Here is a 23,385-nt window from a genome sequence, read left to right on the forward strand (position 1 = left end):
AAAAAATAATAAAATTTAAAATATTTTTTTAATGAAAAATTAGATAAATTTAAAAATTAATAAGATGATAAAATTCTAAAAACAAAATAGGACATTAAAATGTTTGTTTCTTTATTTATTTATTTATATATATATATATATATATATATATATAGTTGTATTATTATTATTATTATTATTATTATTTTTCACGGGATATTATTATTATTGTGGTATTAATATTATTATTATTAGTAGTAGTAGTAGTAGTATGGTGGGACAAACATCTTATTTTTATTTAATATGGGATTATATATCAATTATTTGCATTTTTTATTTGTTTTATTATTGATTTATCTTGAAATCTTTGAACTCAAAAAGTAGTTAGTAAAATCAGTAAATTAATAGAACTGAAAAATATTTTTTTATTATGATAATCATATTGCATTTATAATAATAATAATAATTATATTATTAGAGTGGTATTATTATTATTATTGTTGTTGTTATTATTATCACTCCGAAATATTATTATAGTGATAATATTATTATTACTATTGTTATTAGTATTTTTATCATTATGGGATATTATTATAGTGATATTATTATTATTATTATTATTATTATTATTATTATAATAGTTAGACATACATTTTATTTTTGTTTACTACGGAAGTATGTCTCAATTAATTGCAATTTATATTTATTGTGTTGTTCATTTATCTATACATCTGAGTATTATTTGAATTCAAACAAGTAGTTAGAAAAGTAATAAAATAATAAAATTGAAAATAATATTTTTATTATGAACAAATATTTAAATAGAAAAAATAATAATTAAAAAGATAAAATTCTCAAATCTTCCCGTGATCGTTACAAATTTCAACCTATCTTGGCATCTATCAAAATCTGAATCAATATACCCAATGATCTCAACCTTATCCAACCTTTGATATGTAAGTACCATATGACATTTAATTGTTTTCAAAAGATGCAATCCTAGGTTTCAAAAATATCTCCCTAACACCTTTGTAACGTACATAATATACGAAGGCATACAAAAATGAACATATATTAGACTCTCTTTTGTTGATGCATAAGGAATTTTTGCATTTCCTTTTTTCTTCAAGGAATTCTTAATTTTTTAAACTAAATCTTTTTGAATATTTTGAAACAATGTTTCCCAATTGCACTAGACAAGTTGTTCCCATCTAATGTAACCTAAGATTAAAATGCGCCAAATTCCATTATTGTCCTTTTGTTGGTGGATTTCCTTAATGGCTTAGGTTTTTCTTGGAGGAAGAGTTTGTTATCATGGAACAATTTCTTGTGCAGAAAGTGTAAGTGGTGAAAGAAGTAATTAGCCAATAATAGGGGTTGAATTGGCCCTTTCTAAAACTTTAGATCTTTTTAATCTTGTAAAAACCATTTTATTTGAATCGGATTTACCAATAACTCAACACACAATCACTTATGAAACAAGCATTTTAGTCTATTGAAAATAGAGTTAACATATTGATTTCATTAAACAGAGAGTCACTTAGACAGACCAGTACTTTTCAAAAGATTAAAACCATAAAACAACATATTCAAATACTGGAAAAATTATGCAGAAAACACAATTAATGATAAACTTAGAAACAACTTGCACAACCAATCAATATTTAATTCTAATCAATAGTACAAACACAGTTACAACTCCAAATTACATCAAATCACTAGAAAACCATACAAAGATTACTTAAAACAGTTTTCTTGAAAGTTTTTAACAAAGAACAAGCAAGGAAATGAAGAACAAGCAAACATACACAAAATTTTATATTGGTTCACTTAAATCTGAGCTACATCTAGTTTGTCAAAACTACACCAAGACCATTGAATCCTAGAATAATCTAAAAAAAGAATGACAAGACTCTCACTTGGAAATCTAGAATCACACCAGACAACACCCAGAAACTTAAGAAAGACCAAACCTTAGTGATGACTCTCACTAGTCAACCAAACCTCTTTCTCCAAGTCTCTTACACCAAGCAAAACGCTCCAAGAATTCAAAGAACACTTCACGAACAACTGGAAATCTATGTAGTTCAGAGAGAGAGAATTTTCCAAAGTATTCACACTGATTTCATGCTCAATGTTAGTGATCTCTCTGAAAAATCAGACTTTATAGTTTGTCTATTAGCATATTCAACAAGTTGAATTACCTATTCAATCCGTTGATTTCACTTGACTTAAGGGAAATCAGTTGATTGAATGTTAATTCAGCTTATTGAATTTGTTAATAACAAAACTATATCAACCAGCCAATTAACCTGTCAAAAACCCATTTAACAGACTAAAAGACAGCAACTAGACACAAGATAACTATTCTATGTCAAATTGTCCTCATGTTAAGCTCCAATCTTCAAGCTTTAAGATATTTATGTGTTAGTCAGATGAAACACACATCAAGCTTGATCAACACGTCATTTCTTCAAGTCTTTATCAATTTTTCATACGACATACCAACCCAAAAGACTCCCCTTGAGCAACAAACCAAGGAGGTTGCTCCATATAAATCTCTTCTTGCAAATCGTTATTGAGGAATGCATTTTTAACTTCTTGTTGATAAAGAGACCCCTTTTGAAGATCCGCCATGGCAATGAATAGACGAACAAAAGTCATTTTCACAACTGGAGAAAAAGTATCACCATAATCCAACCCAAAGATTTGGGTGTAATCTTTGGCCACAAGACGTGCTTTGAGACAATCAATAGTACCATTAGGTTCAATTTTAATAGCAAACACCCACCTGCAACCAACAACAGATTTTCCAGGCGGTAATGGGACAAGCTCCCAAGTTTCACCATTATAAAGAGCACTCAGTTCATTGAGCATGGCTTGACGCCAACCAGGATGGGCTAATGCATCACAAACAAATTTTGGAATGGCCATAGAAGAAATAGACGAAAGACAAGCATAAAAAGGTGAAGACAATCTATGGTAACTTAAAACAATATAATGAGGAGAAGGATAACGTGTAGAACAAATACCTTTTTGAGGGCGATTGGAAGGTTACTCGGTGGAAGGGAAGACTCAATTGTCGGATCCGGAGGAGACACAATAGTTGGAACTTGAGGTGAGTCACTCCCTGGTTGTTGAGGACGATGACGACGACTATAAACTTGAAGAGGTGGTGGAGCAGAAACTGACAGCGTACAAGGCACACCTGGAAGATCACATAGCATAAGAATATTGACAAGACTAAGAAAATTGACAGTATTAGATGGAGACTCAGTGGAAGGAGAAAAACTTTTATAGTAAAAGGAAAACTCATTGAAGGTGACATCTGCACAAACAAAATAACGATTAAGAGAAGGAGAAAAACACTTGTATCTTTCTTGGGATCGCGTAAACCCTAAAAAACACATTTGTGTGATTGAAGAGACAATTTATCAAGCCCAGAACTAAAATTGTGCACACAACATGTAGACCCAAAAACCTTAAGAGGTAAGGGATGAAGAGGTTCATGAGGAATAAAATGGAATGAGGTATTTTATTATTTAAAACCGAAGAAGGCATGCGATTAATAAGAAATAGGCAGTAAGAACAACATCACCCTAAAAAGATTGAGGAACCCCACCATGAATTAAAAGAGTGTGAGCGGTTTCAATAAGATGTCTATTTTTCTGTTCAACCACCCCATTTTGTTGAGGTGTATATGCATAAGATGTTTGATGCAAAATGCCACGCGAAGCCATAACATGTTTAAAAGAATTGGAAAGATATTCACGACCATTATCACTTCGCAAAATTTTAATAGGAACACAAAATTGAGTTTGAATTTCATTAAAAAAAGATTGAAAGATATGAAATAATTTAGAACGAATCTTCATTAAAAATAACCAAGTACACTGTGAATGATCATCAATAAAAGTAACAAAGTATTTAAAACCTAGACTAGATGCAACACGACTAGGTCCCCAAATGTCAGAATGAACTAAGGCAAAAAGAGATGAAGCACTGTGTGCGACACTACGAGGAAAAGAACTATGACTATGCTTGCCTAACTAGCATGACTCACACACCAACTTAGACAACTTAGAGAAGCCAGGAATAAGCTGCTGCAACTTGGCAAGACTAGGATGGCCTAACTGGGCATGAAGAAGAAGAGGTGAAGACTCCATAACTGCGCCAACATGAGAAGAGGGGTAGAGATGATAAAGACCACGGGACTCACATCTAGTGCCAATTACTTGTCTCGAACCCCAATCTTTTAAACAAACAGAAGATTAGGTAAAGTAAATAACACAATAAAGAGATCAAGTTAGACGACTAATGGATAATAAGTTAAAAGGAGACCTAGGGACATAAAGAACATTATCAATGAATAAAAAGGGAAAAGATCGATAGTCCCAACACCATGAGCTAAAACACGAGACTCATTAGCCATTGTAACGAAGGGTAAATTATCTGGAGAGGACAAAAAGGAAAACAAAGATTTGTTACTAATGATGTGATTGGTGGCACCTCAGTCGAACACCCAAGGACCAATAGACGAATATTAAGTCAGACTAGCAAAAGATGTACCTGTGTGGGCAACAAAAGTCGTGGAACTAGAAAGCTTACGATCCTCACTCCATTTGAGAAATTTATTGAAGAGAGCATATGATGAAGGATCGTCTCGGATTTCGCGGTGAGATTTGTCTAGAATGAAAATGGGTATGAACCCTAGAACGAATGAGGGAAAATGGAGGACATCGATTTTGGGGTTTTCGGAACGGGAGGAATTCACGCCACTTGGAGGAGATTCCAAGATAAATGAGGAAGATCCGCCACTTTGAATCGGAGATTCAAATATAAGGATCGGTGGTTTTGAGGAGAACCTCGAGACTTGAGAGAAAACTCACTATTTTATAAAACTCAAATCTGAATACAAATGTGTGTCACAAGGGCTTATATACTATGGGCCGAAAAACAAAAAGGCCCAACACAACTAAAGGTCCGATAAAGCCCAAACAAAAAAAAACTTTACAAAAATTATAAAAGAGTTCATATTCTACGATCTGAATCTAATCCGAGATCTCTTTGAAGGTCTTGGGCATGATTCCATCAATTGCTTTAAAATCCTTGTGACGATATCGAACCACGCCTCCATCATTGCCTCCGGGTTGGAGAAAATTCGACCTCGAATTTTAGCATTTATTACCTACAACCAATCACACAAACATAAGTGTTGAAAGCACACAAAACCAGAATAGTCTAAAGACATAAATAAAATGCTATAAAAAAATGAGATTGGAATCATGGAAGAGGCCAATCTCTTATTATCAAGGTGCTTGGAGATTGCCCTCCAGGATCAAAGATAAACCTGCAGAACACATCAAAGAGTTTCAACACAACTAAACTATCCACAATGAAACAAAAAGGAAAACAACCTATAGTAATCAGAACAGAAAAAGAGTGTCCCTGAAATCCTTCTGGATTTTCATGATAGGCCAAACACACAATCAGATTATTAAAGTTAGGTTCATGTTTGGCCCATGTTGTTGCTGCCTTTTCTATCATCTTTTCCTCACCCCATTGCTTATGCCATTGCTCCTTAATGTATAAGTCTTCCCTACGCATTAAGACAAAAAGAGATGGGTTACTAAGTGTTCCCAATGAAAATGCAATATCATGATGTGAATGAGAACAACAATTTAACACATTATCATCCCCCTTTAAGGATTTCATCTCAACCATGCATGTCAGGGGTGTGAGGAGAGACTCCTTCTCGTGTTTTTCTCTTTGTGCGTCTTCTTCCTTTTCTCTTCGCTCTTTCTCTTCTCCCTTCTTTAGCTCTTTCTCTTGTTTGGCTTTTTCCCACATTTCCTTTAGTACTCTTTTTGCGTTTTCTCTCTCCCTTTGTGCTTGTTGTCCTTGTTTGACTTCGAGCTTTTTCCTAACACTCATTTTCACCTCTTTTAAGTATACAATGTAATCTTGGAGTTTTTGAAGAGTCATGTACTTGGCGTTCCAATTAGGACATTGATAATTTTCGTGTCCATAACCTGCACACTTGGTGCACCTAATAGCACTTGTTTTGTCTTTTGGCAATGATCGTCTATCTTCATGGTGCTCCCTTCTAAGACTCTCAAGTTTTCTCAAGTTTGCTATTCAACCTTGTAATTCTAGACACAATGAAGTTGATATCTTCTATCAAGGTCGAACGTGTATGGAACATTTTGAAGTGCTCAGAATTCCTAATTCCTGTAGGGAAAGAGAGAAAACAAGAACTAACACAAAACACAGTAAGTGGTTAGCAAAAGTAATGTGGATAAAATTATCAAATGGGCCTCACCACTCCTTACGTGTTTACACTCAATTCCACTCGTGTTTCACTCTCAAAGTGTATTCACTCGCTCTCAAGTTCCTGTTCAATTCTTCAAAGAACCTCCAATCAACCCATCAAGAATTCAACATCAAAGTGAAAGACGTAACAGATCTAAGTTCAACTCAAGAGGCCAATGAAAGGAAAACTCCAAGAGAAAACCAAGGAACTTTAAAGACAAACTAAAAAGCACCAAAAGCAAGAAAAGGTTAAACCAAAGAGAGTGAATATGTGACAAACTAAGATCCTAACAACGAGAAAAGCACTTTAAAAGACAAGAGTGAATATGTGACAAACTAAGATTCTAAACAAAGTATTTAGAATTACTACTGGAAATGTGAAACAAAATACTCAAGCTAAATTGTGATGATTAATACAAACTTACACAAGCAATACTTCCAACAATTTAGCTTAAGGTACATTGACCCACAACACAAGAAACCAAGGAAAATCAAACTCAAAGAGAAATGATGGACAAGGGACTCAAGCAAAGCGATAATGAACAATTAATGACTCTAAATGGTAAGAACTAAGCAAAGCAAAATGCAAAAAGTGCATCAGAAATTCAACCAGAAACATGACTAAAGTGCCACAATTTTGCACCAAATAATACTCCAAAATAGCACCAAAAATCACCTCAGGATAGCATCCACGGTGGTAGGCCAAAGCAGCAGTAAAAGATGAAAAACACTGCATTAAATAACTGCTGTTTCAAGCTTCAAATCAGCACCAAAAATAGCCAGGACAAACTCTGCACTGCTCCAAACAGCAGACGCAACTAAGCCACATGTACCAATTCAAGAAAAACTTATTGCACCGCTTTAAGCTAGGAGTGTGGCTGCCACGTTTTGACTTCGGGTTAGCTTTGGTTGCTGCCACACAACTGCTTCAAAAAGAAAACAAACTCCTCAAGGCTGTCACGTAAATGAGTTTGCATGTAAATGAGTTTTCTACTCTACAACTTTTCAAATTTTGCTGCTACAGTAGTAAAAGGCTCGCTTAAGCCTTGGCAACTCTACACCGAGTGGAGCAAGAAGCCAAACACAATGACAATAAACTCCACCACCTTTTAAAGAAATCTGCTCCACCATTTAAACCATAATTATTTGACCAAAAACTGCACCAAAAACGAATTTATGCACCGAGAGGACTGTAATGAAACTACTGCACGAAATTAGATAAACCAATTTTCTTCCAAGATTGCCAGAATTCCCAAAATCCTGTTGCTACAAATTATTTCGCTTAAGCGAGGGGGTTGATGTCCAACACCAAAGAAAGCAGCATCCATTTCCCAATCTGCACCGCTTGAAAATCTCATTCCATAACTCGAACCAACAACCAAGATTAATGATGTATAATTAGACGCATGGCTGCCGAAAAAGGAATTGTGTTTCTTGATGCCACTGGACGTGCCAAATTCAAATGAAGACTTCCTTTTGCACCAATCTCACTTTGGATAAAGGGAAGCAGCTAAAGCACCACTTACTTACTGCCTAATACAATTTCTACACTGAATTTTCGGCAAGCACACTACTCATTCAATTTTTTTTTATTAATTGGCTGCACCGAATGCAAACAAAAGTTGTTACAACAATTTACGAAACCAGCAAGGATCACTAGGCTACAACATCTTTATGTGCTAAATTGGACCAATGAGAAAGCAAAAAGCAGTCACACTATCACTAGCTCAAACTGAATGCACACCAATCTGCTGCACCGATTGGACCAAAAGGAAATGGGTGTCCCTTTTTGCTGCACCACTTAGCACCTTTACATCACTGCAAGAGGACTTTGGTTACTGCACAAAATTTTCATTGCACCAATTAAGCAAGCAACGAGCCCAGCAAAGTCACCACTGCCAACATATGAAAGGTTAAGCTTGCACCGCAAAAAGTAGCTGCTGCAATTGATCTATACGCTACATCAAATGGCAACACTAGTGAACCAATCACCAAATTAGAAGTAGCTTGTTTTCAGATTGCAAGACTCAAATGTGACTGCTGGAACGTGCTAGATAGAACCACATCACAAGCTTCAAAATTTTTGCATCAAATTTTGCACCAAGAAACTTGAAATAGTTGCCACTGCCATTCAAATCTTGCAGGAAAATTTTAATTGCACCTAATGGATTTAAGCAAGCTGCTGTCAAACATAATTCATAGGACGCTGCTGAAAGCTTCCTGCACAGGAAGAAAAATTGCACTGAAAGGAATTCCTCTTCCCAATTTGCACCGCCTCAAGTTGGCTATTATAGCCTGCCAATCCAACCACTACCGCACTGCCCCGCACAAGCAAGGTTCTACAGCTGGCACCGCTTCAATTTTTCAGCCACTACTTGATTGCACCGAGAGTAGAACAATTCAATTTTAGTGTGATTGCTACCCCTGCTTAAACCTGAAAGTTGTTGGCATTTGCAAGAGGCAAAGGAGGCTATTGTTGTGCACACTGAATGGGCTAAGAAAGCTACTATCCAAGAATCACTTCGCCGTCTACAAGCTTGTCCCAAACTAAAGAAATTGATGCACCAATTAATGTTGCAGGAAACAGATCTGGACTACATCGAAAGCGCACATTTAGCTTGGCCTTAATGCATAAAAATTGGAATGGTTGCCACGTTGAGATAAAACCAATTTGCACTTGAGCCAATTTTCTGCACCGTCTGAACAACAAGGTGTTGTTGTACCGCATCAAGCATCACGCATGATAATTCCACCTCAAGCCTGACAACTTGGTTATTCCACCGTTTGAAACCAAAAAGTAAAGGACTAAACCAGCTACTGCACTATGCTATTGCAATAACACATAAGCTGCTCCCACACGATAAACTTACACCAACCCACTTCTCCCGCCAACTGAAACAAAATTGAACTTGAACACAATTTTTTTTTCACCGACGCAATTTTGCAAACACTTGGTACTCATGAATTTCAAGAACACAAGCTATCCACGAATGGCTACTCGGCGTGCCAACCAAAAGCTTCCAACAAGAGAATCAAAATATTTTAGCAGCCTTTTGCAATTGGAGACCATTCGGGGGGTTTGACAAGAACAACTACTAAATGGCAATTCACTACCATGAAAGACCATGGAAAGGCCACTTTGACGGAGTCATTTTGAAGGCCACAAAATTGTGCCGCTATGGATAAACACTCTCGAAGGATCAATTAACCGAGCTCTGATTACCAGATGATGAAGGATCGTCTCGGATTTCGCGGTGAGATTCGTCTAGAACGAAAATGGGTATGAACCCTAGAACGAATGAGGGAAATGGAGGACATCGATTTAGGAGTTTTCGGAACGGGAGGAATTCACGCCACTTGGAGGAGATTCCAAGATAAGTGAGGAAGATCTGCCACTTTGAATCGAAGATTCAAAGATAAGGATCGGTGGTTCTGAGGAGAACCTCGAGACTTGAGAGAAAACTCATTGTTTTATAAAACTCAAATCTGAATACAAATGTGTGTCACACGGGCTTATATACTATGTGTAACATCCCGCCAGGATATTACTGATATATAATTAAATAAATGAAATAAATAAAATCTTGCGTTTAATAATACCTCATTTTCCCAAGACATGGGAAAATTTAAACTTTATTAAATGGGCGAATAAAATGTACAACGTTCCTTACAAAACCAAAATCCACAATATATCAAGTCACCCGTCAGGGTTTACATATGTTTTCAAAAACAAGTAAATAAATATAAAAGTTTCCCAAGACAATCCCCTCTCCGCGGCTAAGCTGCACCAGAGTCACCTGCATCACCAACATCTGCTCCCGTGTACCGCGTACACGATCATCGCCACACACACGCAGATAGGGTGAGCTTAACAGATAAAATCACATATACAAAACCATAAACATATGTATATATATATATATATATATATATATGTATGTATATATATATATATCAACATGCATACACATCACAACACTTAACTTAACTTTCCATATTGCCCTATATTTTTTTTTTATTTTATTTCCACAATCCGATTCCCAATACGTTTATTCGTGTTCTACCTCGTCTGATGATTTCTTCAAGGTGACTTGCTGCCATACCTATCGGCCACAACCGATAGAGCACGTGCGGGAAAACATGCTACGGATCATACACCGCAACGCCAGGTAGAGTTCCCATATACGAACAAAGCCCGTATCGTCCCAAGACTACCAAACTCGTCAGCCAACAACTGAGGAGGGCAATCTGTCCGGACCCATCCGTACTGGCCACAACCAGCACACTCATACCGGCAACACTCGCCAACCCGAGCCACAACTCCAGGGTTCCTCGTGTTCATCCGCCATCCCGAGCTACAACTCAAGAGATGCTATTCCGAGCCACAACTCAAGGAATACCACGTGCTTAACCCTTATCCCGAGCCACAACTCAAGGGATATGTTCCGAGCCACAACTCAAGGAACTCCAGCAATCTCACCTTTAAAGCATCACTAGACACACTGTAGATCACAAATTCACAAGGAAAACTCAAAGCTGCAGCAGTATAGATCGCCTGGCGGGGGACACGTGCCGCCAAGCGCTGCCAGCTCCCAGATCGCCTGGCGGAATAATTCACACCACTAGGCGCCTCCCGTCAATGAACCCACAAATTCCATCGTAACCGCCTAGCGGATCCACCTTCACCGTCAAGCAGAATTCATGCCAGACCCCACTAACGCGGTTGCTATTGCCTGCACCACTTTACAATTTATTTCATCCCCCTTAAAACAAAACCCGTACCTATTCATAGTTTAATCCGACCCCAACTCAAACATTGGTAATTGCTATCTCCAACACATGTGTTTGCCAATTAAAATATTTCTATACGTTTAACTCTATTACATTGCATCACTTGTTATTATTATACCATTATTAGTACCAACACAAGGCTTTCGGAACTTCCAGTTTGCTCAATCGTTGTTGATCTCCAAAATCAAGTAATCCATCTTTCTATAATATTCGTACCAATTTACTGCACAACTTTTCATACTGAAATTTCCTTTTAAAGAAAAGTGGTTGGTTAATAACAAAATCAATACCTATTAAAAACAGAATCCTGACTTCTTACGTGTTTCGCTTTTTTGGACTTGCGCCGTTTCAATTTATATTAAAACCTTACCCTATACCACGGTCCCTAACCTAAATTGCCATTCCAAGCACTTTATCATATGCCAAAATCATTCCTTTTCTTACTTTATATATATATATATAAAAGATTTTATACAATTGACACCTAATAAATCTTTTCCCGTAACATAATATGATAATTTCATACTAATTATATGTAAATATATACCCTGCCATTCAATACATAATATAATATTCTATATCTATCTATATATAGATTCCAGCCTTGTTCACGTGTGAATTTTTTTTTGTTTCCAATCCAATATCCTCCCTCTTAAAATTCCATCCAGAACTCACTTAACATTTGGTCCATTTTATGTTTTCACCACAACCGTAAATGAAATAGTTATATGCATGCAGTGATTCCTCCAACATACACCAAGCTATAATAATCTTAGGGAAAAGTGAACGAACTACTTGATTCACGTGGGTCCTTGCAATTGGGTCTCGGTCCCACCAGTACACAAAGAAGATTTGGTTCATATGGCCTTGGCTTTAATAAAAATAAACGCATGGTTGCAGAGAAATGAAATGAAGAAAGGAGGAACGAACTTATGGTCGTCCCTCAAATCGGTTGCAAGTAACAATCAAGCCTGACGAAACTCATAATTCGTGACTCGGCATACGAAGGGAAAACTATGCGCCCTCAACCCGAGTTATCTCCAACAAAAGAACCTATCATTGTACTGTGATTACGTTAACCTCACCGATGCAGATTTCCTACATCTCAATCATCGCGAACGAGGCTACCCTCATTCCCAAAAGGTGTTCACATAGATATTCTCCTAAGTATATCTCATGTACAGCAAGCAAAGAAAAATGAAGAAATAATAGTGCATACATATCACAGATGGTTCGAATCAGAAAAACCAGAACAAGACAACCTTATTCATAGACCTGTGATACGTACATAAAACAGTAACAGAAAAACAAACGAGAGCCTTGCATCGCTTTGTACAAAAGAAAAGAAAATCAACGGTTACAGCTCCCCTAACCTGGATCCTTTTAAGCTTCAACCCTTGAACTTTGGATAGTTCCCCTTCGCACGCTAGCCCTCCTTGGTTCCTCTCTTTTCAGCCTCTCAATCTCTCCCAAACCTCACCAATTCCAGAATCTTTGCTCTCTCTCTGTAGTCAAATTTCAGATTGGCAAAACCCTTCTCTCTACCTCACTATATCCTTTTAAAGGTGCCCTAAAACTATGCTAATGTTTTAAAACGAAAATTTCTTATTGAATGGAGTTTATTATCATTTACCAACCCATTAAGGCTCCTTTCCAGCCACCTCTACTAGGGTTTCTTCCCAACCCTTTCATATTCAAGTCAAATCCAAAATACTAAAAATATAAATTAATGTGAGTTCTCCAAGGCTTGAACCCATAACCATGCAATTGCCAAATCAATATCAAACCATCATGCCAATTCATATTTCATGCTAGATATCACAATTCAATTATCATAATATAGAAGAACCTGTTTTCATAGATTTAATTAATAAAACCATAACATCAAAAGTTAGCATACATAGGACTCGAACCCAAGTCCTCTCGCACAATCAAAGTGCTCTCAACCATATGAGCTAGCACTTTTCCATGTCATACCAATCATAATTTAATGTCATAATTATTACCCCTCCCGTATTTATTAATTAATTATTTATTTAATTAATTAAATTCTACGGGTCTTACAATACTCCCCCCTTTTTAAATTTTTCGTCCTCGAAAAAGAGAACTTACCAGTGAAGAGATGAGGATAGGACCGCCTCATGACATCGTCCATCTCCCATGTCATTTCTTGAGTTGCCTCATCCCATAGGACTTTCACGGTTTTGATTTCCTTCCCTATGAGCTGTTTCGTTTGAGAATCCAAGATTCTCACTGGTCCGGCTCCAATAGTCAAGTCCTCTCGTATCTGCACATCATCGTCCTCCAGAATGTGTGTAGGATCGGCTATATATTTTCTCAACTGTGACACATGGAAAACATTATGCAAGTTTCCCAAGTGTGGTGGCAATGCCATCTCGTACGCTGCAGGACCGATCCTCCTCATGATCTGATATGGTCCGATGAATCGAGGCGTCAGCTTCCTCGATTTAAGTGCCCTGCCAATTCCTACAGTAGGAGTGACTCTGAGAAATACGTGGTCCCCTGCCTCAAACTCAAGCGGCCTCCTCCTCTTGTCCGCGTACGACTTCTGCCTGCTCTGAGTCGCGCGCATCCGATCCTGAATCACCCTCACCTTCTCGGTGGTCTGCTGTAAGAACTCTGGCCCAAGAACCACTGCCTCCCCATCCTGTTGCCAACACAATGGCGTCCTACATCTCCTACCATACAGGGCCTCGTAGGGAGCCATTCCAATACTGGTATGATAACTGTTATTATACGTGAATTCTACCAATGGCAACACATCACTCCATGTACCCAGATGGTCTAAAACGCAGGTTCTCAACAGGTCCTCCAACGACTGTATGGTCCGCTCAGACTGTCCATCTGTCTGAGGATGATAGGCGGAGCTCATCCTGAGCTGAGTACCCAAAGCGTTCTGCAATGACTGCCAGAACCTCGATGTGAACCTCGGGTCTCTATCTGACACGATACTCGCTGGCACTCCATGTAACCTGACCACCTCTCGCACATACAAGTCCGCCAGCCTATCCATATTCATCTTCTGGTTAATCGGCAGAAAATGGGCACACTTCGTCAACCTGTCTATTATCACCCAGATTGAATCGTGTCCTCTCACTGATCTCGGCAGGTGAGTGATGAAATCCATGGAAATGCTGTCCCATTTCCACTGTGGAATGTCCAGAGGTTCTAACATGCCACCCGGTCGCTGGTGTTCTATTTTCGCTTTCTGACATACCAAGCAAGAAGCGACATAATCAGCCACATCCGTCTTCATACCCGTCCACCAGAAAGAGGCTTTCAAATCTTTGTACATCTTAGTCATACCCGGATGTATGCTAAGACGACTCTTATGCCCCTCATCTAGGAGCATCTTCCTCAAAACCCTACTGTTTGGAACACACACCCTCTCCCTGAACCGTAGTATCCCGTCTCTGCCCATTCGGAAATCCTTCCTCTTCTCAGTGTCCAACTCACCAATTATCGTCTGCAGTTCCTGATCCTTCCCCTGTTCCACCCGGAGCTCATCTAGGAACTCATTCGTGATCCTCAACATGCTACATCGTATCTGTCCAGGCTCCATATCCAACCCCAAATTCATGTCCCTCAACTGTTCTATCAGCTCCAACTCCCTAATCATCATAGCCGATACATGAATTCTCTTCCTACTCAAGGCATCCGCTACGACATTAGCTTTACCAGGATGGTACAATAGCTCAAAATCGTAGTCCTTTAAGTACTCCATCCAACGCCTCTGTCTCATATTCAGCTCTTTCTGATCAAACAAGTATTTCAAGCTTTTATGATCGCTGAATACCTGGAACTGCGCTCCGTACAGGTAATGTCTCCATGTTTTGAGGGCAAACACGACTGCCGCTAACTCCAAGTCGTGTGTCGGGTAATTCTTCTCATGCACCTTCAACTGTCTCGATGCATAAGCTACAGGCCGTTTATCCTGCATCAACACACAGCCTAACCCCTGATACGAGGCATCACAGTACACCTCAAATGTTTTATTCGTGTCAGGGATTGCCAATATCGGTGCGGTGGTCAGTCTCCTCTTCATATCCTCGAAGCAAGCTTCACACTCGTCCGTCCACGAGAAAGGCTGGTCCTTTCTCGTAAGCTGTGTAAGAGGACTCACCATCTTGGAAAAACCCTCCACAAACCGTCGGTAATACCCTGCCAAACCCAGAAAACTCCGCACCTCTGAAACTGTTTGAGGCCTCTCCCACTTCACCACAGTCTCTATCTTTGCCGGATCAACGGCTATTCCTTGGGCTGAGATCACATGGCCCAGGAATTGTACCTCTTCCAACCAGAATTCACATTTCGACAATTTCCCATATAGCTGGTGCCCTCTGAGAATCCCCAATACTACTCTCAGATGTTCTGCGTGTTCTTCTCTGCTCTCGGAGTAGATCAGTATATCATCAATAAACACTACTACAAACTGATCCAGATACGGCCTGAAAATCCTATTCATGTAATCCATGAATATAGCCGGCGCATTGGTTACCCCAAATGGCATCACTACATACTCGTAGTGACCATACCGTGATCGAAAAGCTGTCTTCTGGACATCCTCTGGCCTGACAAGGATCTGATGATACCCCGATCTCAGGTCTATTTTTGAGAACACTGCAGCTCCCCTCAACTGATCCAACAGATCATCAATCCTCGGCAACGGGTACTTATTCTTTATCGTTAGCTTATTCAGCTGCCGATAATCAACACACAACCGGGAGCTACCATCTTTCTTTTTCACTAACAGAACTGGTGCTCCCCACGGTGATGCACTCGGTCGGATGAACTTCTTCTCAAGCAGATCCTCAATCTGTTTCTTTAGTTCAGCCAACTCAGCAGGCGCCATTCTGTACGGTGCCATAGAAACTGGCCCAGCGCCAGGGATGAGATCAATGGAGAAATCTACATCCCTGCTAGGCGGTAGTTCTGGAATCTCATCCGGAAATACATCTGCATATTCATCTACTACCGGAATCCTGCTGATCTTCTCGGTCGTGCTCATCTTCTCTGCCTGAGCCACAATCATGTAACATGTAGCTCCAGCCTCAATCTCCCTCACCGCCTGGTTAGACGAGATAAGTTCTAGCCCCACTGTCTCAGGAAACACTATCTGACGCTGTCCGCAGTCAATGACGACATGATTACTCGACAACCAATCCATGCCCAGAATCACGTCTAGACCCTCCATCGGCAAACAAATGAGGTTCAACCTGAACCTGCGGCCTGCCACCTCCATAGGGCACCCCACGCACATAGAAGTGGTGGATACCTCTCCAGATGCTGGCGTCGCAACTAATAGCTCGCACCCCAGCTCTCGCATCGTAAGCCCGAGCCTCCTCACACATTCATTAGACACAAACGAATGAGTGGCTCCTGAGTCGAACAACACCACCACCTCGTGGTCACACAACAAACATAGAAACTGCAACAGATTACCTGACTGTTTCGCCTCTGTGGTCGTCAAGGCGAACACACGCCCCGGTGCTCTGGGCCGATCTCCTACTGGCCTCGTAGCTGGCGCACCACCAGCTTGTCTTCTGTTAGGACACTGACGTGCAAAGTGCCCTGTCTGCTGGCATGCGTAGCACCTACCAGTACTACTGCCTCCACCGGTACTGCTAGCAGGTTTAGTACAATCCCTCCTCAAGTGTTCCCCGCCACAGTTAAAACACCGCAATCTTCCTCCGGTAGTCGGCGGTCTGCTGTAAGGTTTCCTCTGAGGTCTGGCATCTGAGGTGGTCCTCTGCTGTTTCCCCCCACTACTCGATCCAGTCTCCAACTGCTCCACGGTTTTGGCCTGCTCGACCAAAACTGGAAACTCTCTAATCCGGAGCGGCACAATGAAGCGACGTATCTCATGTTTCAATCCGCCCTCGAACCTCCTACACCTCCACTCCTCAGTAACATCTGGAGTGTAGAAACGAGCCAGGTATTCAAACCTCTCTATATATGCCGCCACAGTCATAGTCCCTTGCTGAAGAGTAAGGAACTCTGCCTCCCGTTCATGCCTCGCACTGTCGGGAAAGTATTTCTCCAGGAACCTCGTCCTGAAGGCAGCCCACGTCACCTGCTCCCCACGGGTCTGCATCAACTGCTGCATCCCCTGCCACCAATACTCTGCGTCTGCCACCAGAAGAAACGTGACGAACAGCAACCTCTGCTCATCTGTGCATCCCAGCACTCTACAGATCTTCTCACACTCCCGCATCCAAGCATCTGCCTCGTCAGGAGTGGCCTTGCCAGAGAACTTGGCCGGCCGGTGTTTCATGAAATCCTCCATGGCTACTGGCCGAGTAGGTGCCACTACAGCTCTGGGTGGCGCCGCTATGGGCTGCATCGCGTCCACCATACGATGGATCGCCTGAGCTATGTCATCAGCTCCAGCGGTGTTCCTCCTCCTCCTGTTAGCCATAGCTCGTGCACGCCACATATTATAGCTGGTTCACACACACACAGCCCATATTAGGATTTCATATCCAAAAATAAACTAATAACACAGAAAAATTAGTCACGCAACGTAACACGGCATGCTCACTCCCCATAGACCCCAAAATCATTTTGAAAACCATTGCTCTGATACCAAATGTAACATCCCGCCAGGATATTACTGATATATAATTAAATAAATGAAATAAATAAAATCTTGCGTTTAATAATACCTCATTTTCCCAAGACATGGGAAAATTTAAACTTTATTAAATGGGCGAATAAAATGTACAACGTTCCTTACAAAACCAAAATCCACAATATATCAAGTCACCCGTCAGGGTTTACATATGTTTTCAAAAACAAGTAAATAAATATAAAAGTTTCCCAAGACAATCCCCTCTCCGCGGCTAAGCTGCACCAGAGTCACCTGCATCACCAACATCTGCTCCCGTGTACCGCGTACACGATCATCGCCACACACACGCAGATAGGGTGAGCTTAACAGATAAAATCACATATACAAAACCATAAACATATGTATATATATATATATATATATATATATATGTATGTATATATATATATATCAACATGCATACACATCACAACACTTAACTTAACTTTCCATATTGCCCTATATTTTTTTTTTTTATTTTATTTCCACAATCCGATTCCCAATACGTTTATTCGTGTTCTACCTCGTCTGATGATTTCTTCAAGGTGACTTGCTGCCATACCTATCGGCCACAACCGATAGAGCACGTGCGGGAAAACATGCTACGGATCATACACCGCAACGCCAGGTAGAGTTCCCATATACGAACAAAGCCCGTATCGTCCCAAGACTACCAAACTCGTCAGCCAACAACTGAGGAGGGCAATCTGTCCGGACCCATCCGTACTGGCCACAACCAGCACACTCATACCGGCAACACTCGCCAACCCGAGCCACAACTCCAGGGTTCCTCGTGTTCATCCGCCATCCCGAGCTACAACTCAAGAGATGCTATTCCGAGCCACAACTCAAGGAATACCACGTGCTTAACCCTTATCCCGAGCCACAACTCAAGGGATATGTTCCGAGCCACAACTCAAGGAACTCCAGCAATCTCACCTTTAAAGCATCACTAGACACACTGTAGATCACAAATTCACAAGGAAAACTCAAAGCTGCAGCAGTATAGATCGCCTGGCGGGGGACACGTGCCGCCAAGCGCTGCCAGCTCCCAGATCGCCTGGCGGAATAATTCACACCACTAGGCGCCTCCCGTCAATGAACCCACAAATTCCATCGTAACCGCCTAGCGGATCCACCTTCACCGTCAAGCAGAATTCATGCCAGACCCCACTAACGCGGTTGCTATTGCCTGCACCACTTTACAATTTATTTCATCCCCCTTAAAACAAAACCCGTACCTATTCATAGTTTAATCCGACCCCAACTCAAACATTGGTAATTGCTATCTCCAACACATGTGTTTGCCAATTAAAATATTTCTATACGTTTAACTCTATTACATTGCATCACTTGTTATTATTATACCATTATTAGTACCAACACAAGGCTTTCGGAACTTCCAGTTTGCTCAATCGTTGTTGATCTCCAAAATCAAGTAATCCATCTTTCTATAATATTCGTACCAATTTACTGCACAACTTTTCATACTGAAATTTCCTTTTAAAGAAAAGTGGTTGGTTAATAACAAAATCAATACCTATTAAAAACAGAATCCTGACTTCTTACGTGTTTCGCTTTTTTGGACTTGCGCCGTTTCAATTTATATTAAAACCTTACCCTATACCACGGTCCCTAACCTAAATTGCCATTCCAAGCACTTTATCATATGCCAAAATCATTCCTTTTCTTACTTTATATATATATATATAAAAGATTTTATACAATTGACACCTAATAAATCTTTTCCCGTAACATAATATGATAATTTCATACTAATTATATGTAAATATATACCCTGCCATTCAATACATAATATAATATTCTATATCTATCTATATATAGATTCCAGCCTTGTTCACGTGTGAATTTTTTTTGTTTCCAATCCAATATCCTCCCTCTTAAAATTCCATCCAGAACTCACTTAACATTTGGTCCATTTTATGTTTTCACCACAACCGTAAATGAAATAGTTATATGCATGCAGTGATTCCTCCAACATACACCAAGCTATAATAATCTTAGGGAAAAGTGAACGAACTACTTGATTCACGTGGGTCCTTGCAATTGGGTCTCGGTCCCACCAGTACACAAAGAAGATTTGGTTCATATGGCCTTGGCTTTAATAAAAATAAACGCATGGTTGCAGAGAAATGAAATGAAGAAAGGAGGAACGAACTTATGGTCGTCCCTCAAATCGGTTGCAAGTAACAATCAAGCCTGACGAAACTCATAATTCGTGACTCGGCATACGAAGGGAAAACTATGCGCCCTCAACCCGAGTTATCTCCAACAAAAGAACCTATCATTGTACTGTGATTACGTTAACCTCACCGATGCAGATTTCCTACATCTCAATCATCGCGAACGAGGCTACCCTCATTCCCAAAAGGTGTTCACATAGATATTCTCCTAAGTATATCTCATGTACAGCAAGCAAAGAAAAATGAAGAAATAATAGTGCATACATATCACAGATGGTTCGAATCAGAAAAACCAGAACAAGACAACCTTATTCATAGACCTGTGATACGTACATAAAACAGTAACAGAAAAACAAACGAGAGCCTTGCATCGCTTTGTACAAAAGAAAAGAAAATCAACGGTTACAGCTCCCCTAACCTGGATCCTTTTAAGCTTCAACCCTTGAACTTTGGATAGTTCCCCTTCGCACGCTAGCCCTCCTTGGTTCCTCTCTTTTCAGCCTCTCAATCTCTCCCAAACCTCACCAATTCCAGAATCTTTGCTCTCTCTCTGTAGTCAAATTTCAGATTGGCAAAACCCTTCTCTCTACCTCACTATATCCTTTTAAAGGTGCCCTAAAACTATGCTAATGTTTTAAAACGAAAATTTCTTATTGAATGGAGTTTATTATCATTTACCAACCCATTAAGGCTCCTTTCCAGCCACCTCTACTAGGGTTTCTTCCCAACCCTTTCATATTCAAGTCAAATCCAAAATACTAAAAATATAAATTAATGTGAGTTCTCCAAGGCTTGAACCCATAACCATGCAATTGCCAAATCAATATCAAACCATCATGCCAATTCATATTTCATGCTAGATATCACAATTCAATTATCATAATATAGAAGAACCTGTTTTCATAGATTTAATTAATAAAACCATAACATCAAAAGTTAGCATACATAGGACTCGAACCCAAGTCCTCTCGCACAATCAAAGTGCTCTCAACCATATGAGCTAGCACTTTTCCATGTCATACCAATCATAATTTAATGTCATAATTATTACCCCTCCCGTATTTATTAATTAATTATTTATTTAATTAATTAAATTCTACGGGTCTTACACTATGGGCCGAAACACAAAAAGGCCCAACACAACTAAAGGTCCTATAAAGCCCAAACAAAAAAAAACTTTACAAAAATTATAAAAGAGTTCATATTCTACGATCTGAATCTAATCTGAGATCTCTTTTAAGGTCTTGGGCATGATTCCATCAATTGCTTTGAAATCCTTGTGACGATACCGAACCACGCCTCCATCAGCAGATTTGTTAGTGGCAGAAACAAATGAATGAGAATTCGCAGAAGATGGCTGTGACGGAGGATCAGTGTGCGCAATAACAGCAGATCGAGGAGGACGACCATGTAAGTGATAACACCGATCAATTTTGTGGCCGAACTTGCCACAATGATCACACTTGTGACGCCCTTTCTTCGGCTTGCGTGAGCAGTGGCGATCATCACGGTGAGATACCAAAGTAGAGGAATCATTGACATGGATAGGTGGATCAGCGGAAGGTTGATAAGGCACACACAAAAGGGTGGAACAAGTAGAGGTAAAATTGGGTATAATAGTAGAACCCAAAATCTGATCACAGACATGGGAATATTTTTCAACAAGCCTGTGTAACATCACAACCATGAAGAATCGTGATCGTTGCTCGATTTCTTCAACAGGAGTAGAGGCAAGAGGTAATACTTCATTGAATTCATGAAAAAGATCAGTCACCTTTGCCACATAATCTGCCATAGGATCTTGAGTACAAGAATCAACAACATTAAGCAGGTCGTGACAGACACCATATAGACGTTGAGTGTCATTGGTGTACAGTAATTTGGCATGTTCCCATACTTCATAAGATGTGTTGTAAGCATGAAACAATGGTTTCAAAGAAGCGTGAATCGTATTCTTGAGAACCATGCATAAGTAAGCATCAATTCTCTTCCAACGAGGAAACACAGTGGGATCAACATCAGTCACTTTGAGGGTAAGATGATCAAGATACCCCTGACTCTCAAGCCAAAGTTTAACGTCGGACGCCCATGTCGAATAATTCTTGCCATCTAACTTATCAATAGGCAATAATTGACATTTGGAGGAAAAATGGACGAAGTAGACATGGAGGTGACAAAAGTGGACGAAGCAGCAACAAAAGACGCCATAGAGGAGAGAAAGAAACCCTAAAATTTGAAAGTGCTCCAATGGAAACACGAAGCCCAGATCTTGAACGTCGAGGGAAAGAGGCGAGTGCAGCGGTGGTGATCGACGCCGAAAACTATGGGGCACAGAAGCGCATGGGACCTACGATGATCGCGAAACCAATGACGTTGGGGTCGCCTTGCCGAGAAGAGCACAACCGTGTGGTCGTCGATAAAAACTGGACCTCCGGCGACAACGATTGTGTCGGCCGACGGCCGACGAAGGTGGACGATGGACGACGGTGGAAAGCGACAAAAGTCGACGCTGGTAGTGAACCAGTGAGAGAGGCGAAAAAAATCCTTAAGCTCTAGATACCATGTTGAATATAGAGAAAATAGGGTTTAAGACTAATCTCCCTTGTGTAAAAAATATACATAGGGGTTGTATTTATAATACAGAAAATATGAGCTAAGCCCAAAATACATATGAAGACTAATAATAGTAGAAACATAAAATAAGATGTTAATGATATCTTAACAAAATGAGACATAAATTAAGGATTAAAGAGAATAAAAAAAGTAAGTTGAATACTTGAAATTGAGAGTAAAAATTTTTATGTGAAAAAATAAATAAACAAAGGAAGTAGAAATATTCAAATGTGAGACATAAAAATTATTTGATTTACTATAATTAATAATTACCATTTAAACATAACTTCACAACAGTTATGATAATAAATAAATTACCTTGGAGATTTGAGTGAATTTCATGGATATAAAACAAGTCAAACAATAAGAAAAAAAAAGAATAAGTGTGTAGCAAAACAAAGTTATATAATTAAAGACTAAGAGAATAATATATATATATATATATATATATATATATATATATATATATATATATATATGTATGTATGTATTGTAATATGTACATGCGAGATCATCTCGATCTTAACATAATAACGGTATAACCATGTAGTGATATCTTAAAACCATGACAACTAAGTGTTCCAATATCATCTCAAATGTAACAATTGATATATTTTCTTAACCATATGACACCTTAGAAGGGACGACATCATGTTGGCCTCACTACAACTAACACCATGTCGGCCTAATTATAGCTAAGATCATGTTGGCATTGTTATTTTTCAAATATGGACAAAATTAAGAGTTAAACCATTTTACTACATCATTAGGCAAATAAACTTTGATGTTTCTAGTGTAGGGTCAAACATCCACTTAAACAATTTCCTGGTGTGCTCACTCTAATGTTGTCTCCTA

Source organism: Vigna unguiculata, chromosome 9 (genome assembly GCF_004118075.2).
Source record: "Vigna unguiculata cultivar IT97K-499-35 chromosome 9, ASM411807v1, whole genome shotgun sequence".
NCBI classification, from domain to species: domain Eukaryota; kingdom Viridiplantae; phylum Streptophyta; class Magnoliopsida; order Fabales; family Fabaceae; genus Vigna; species Vigna unguiculata.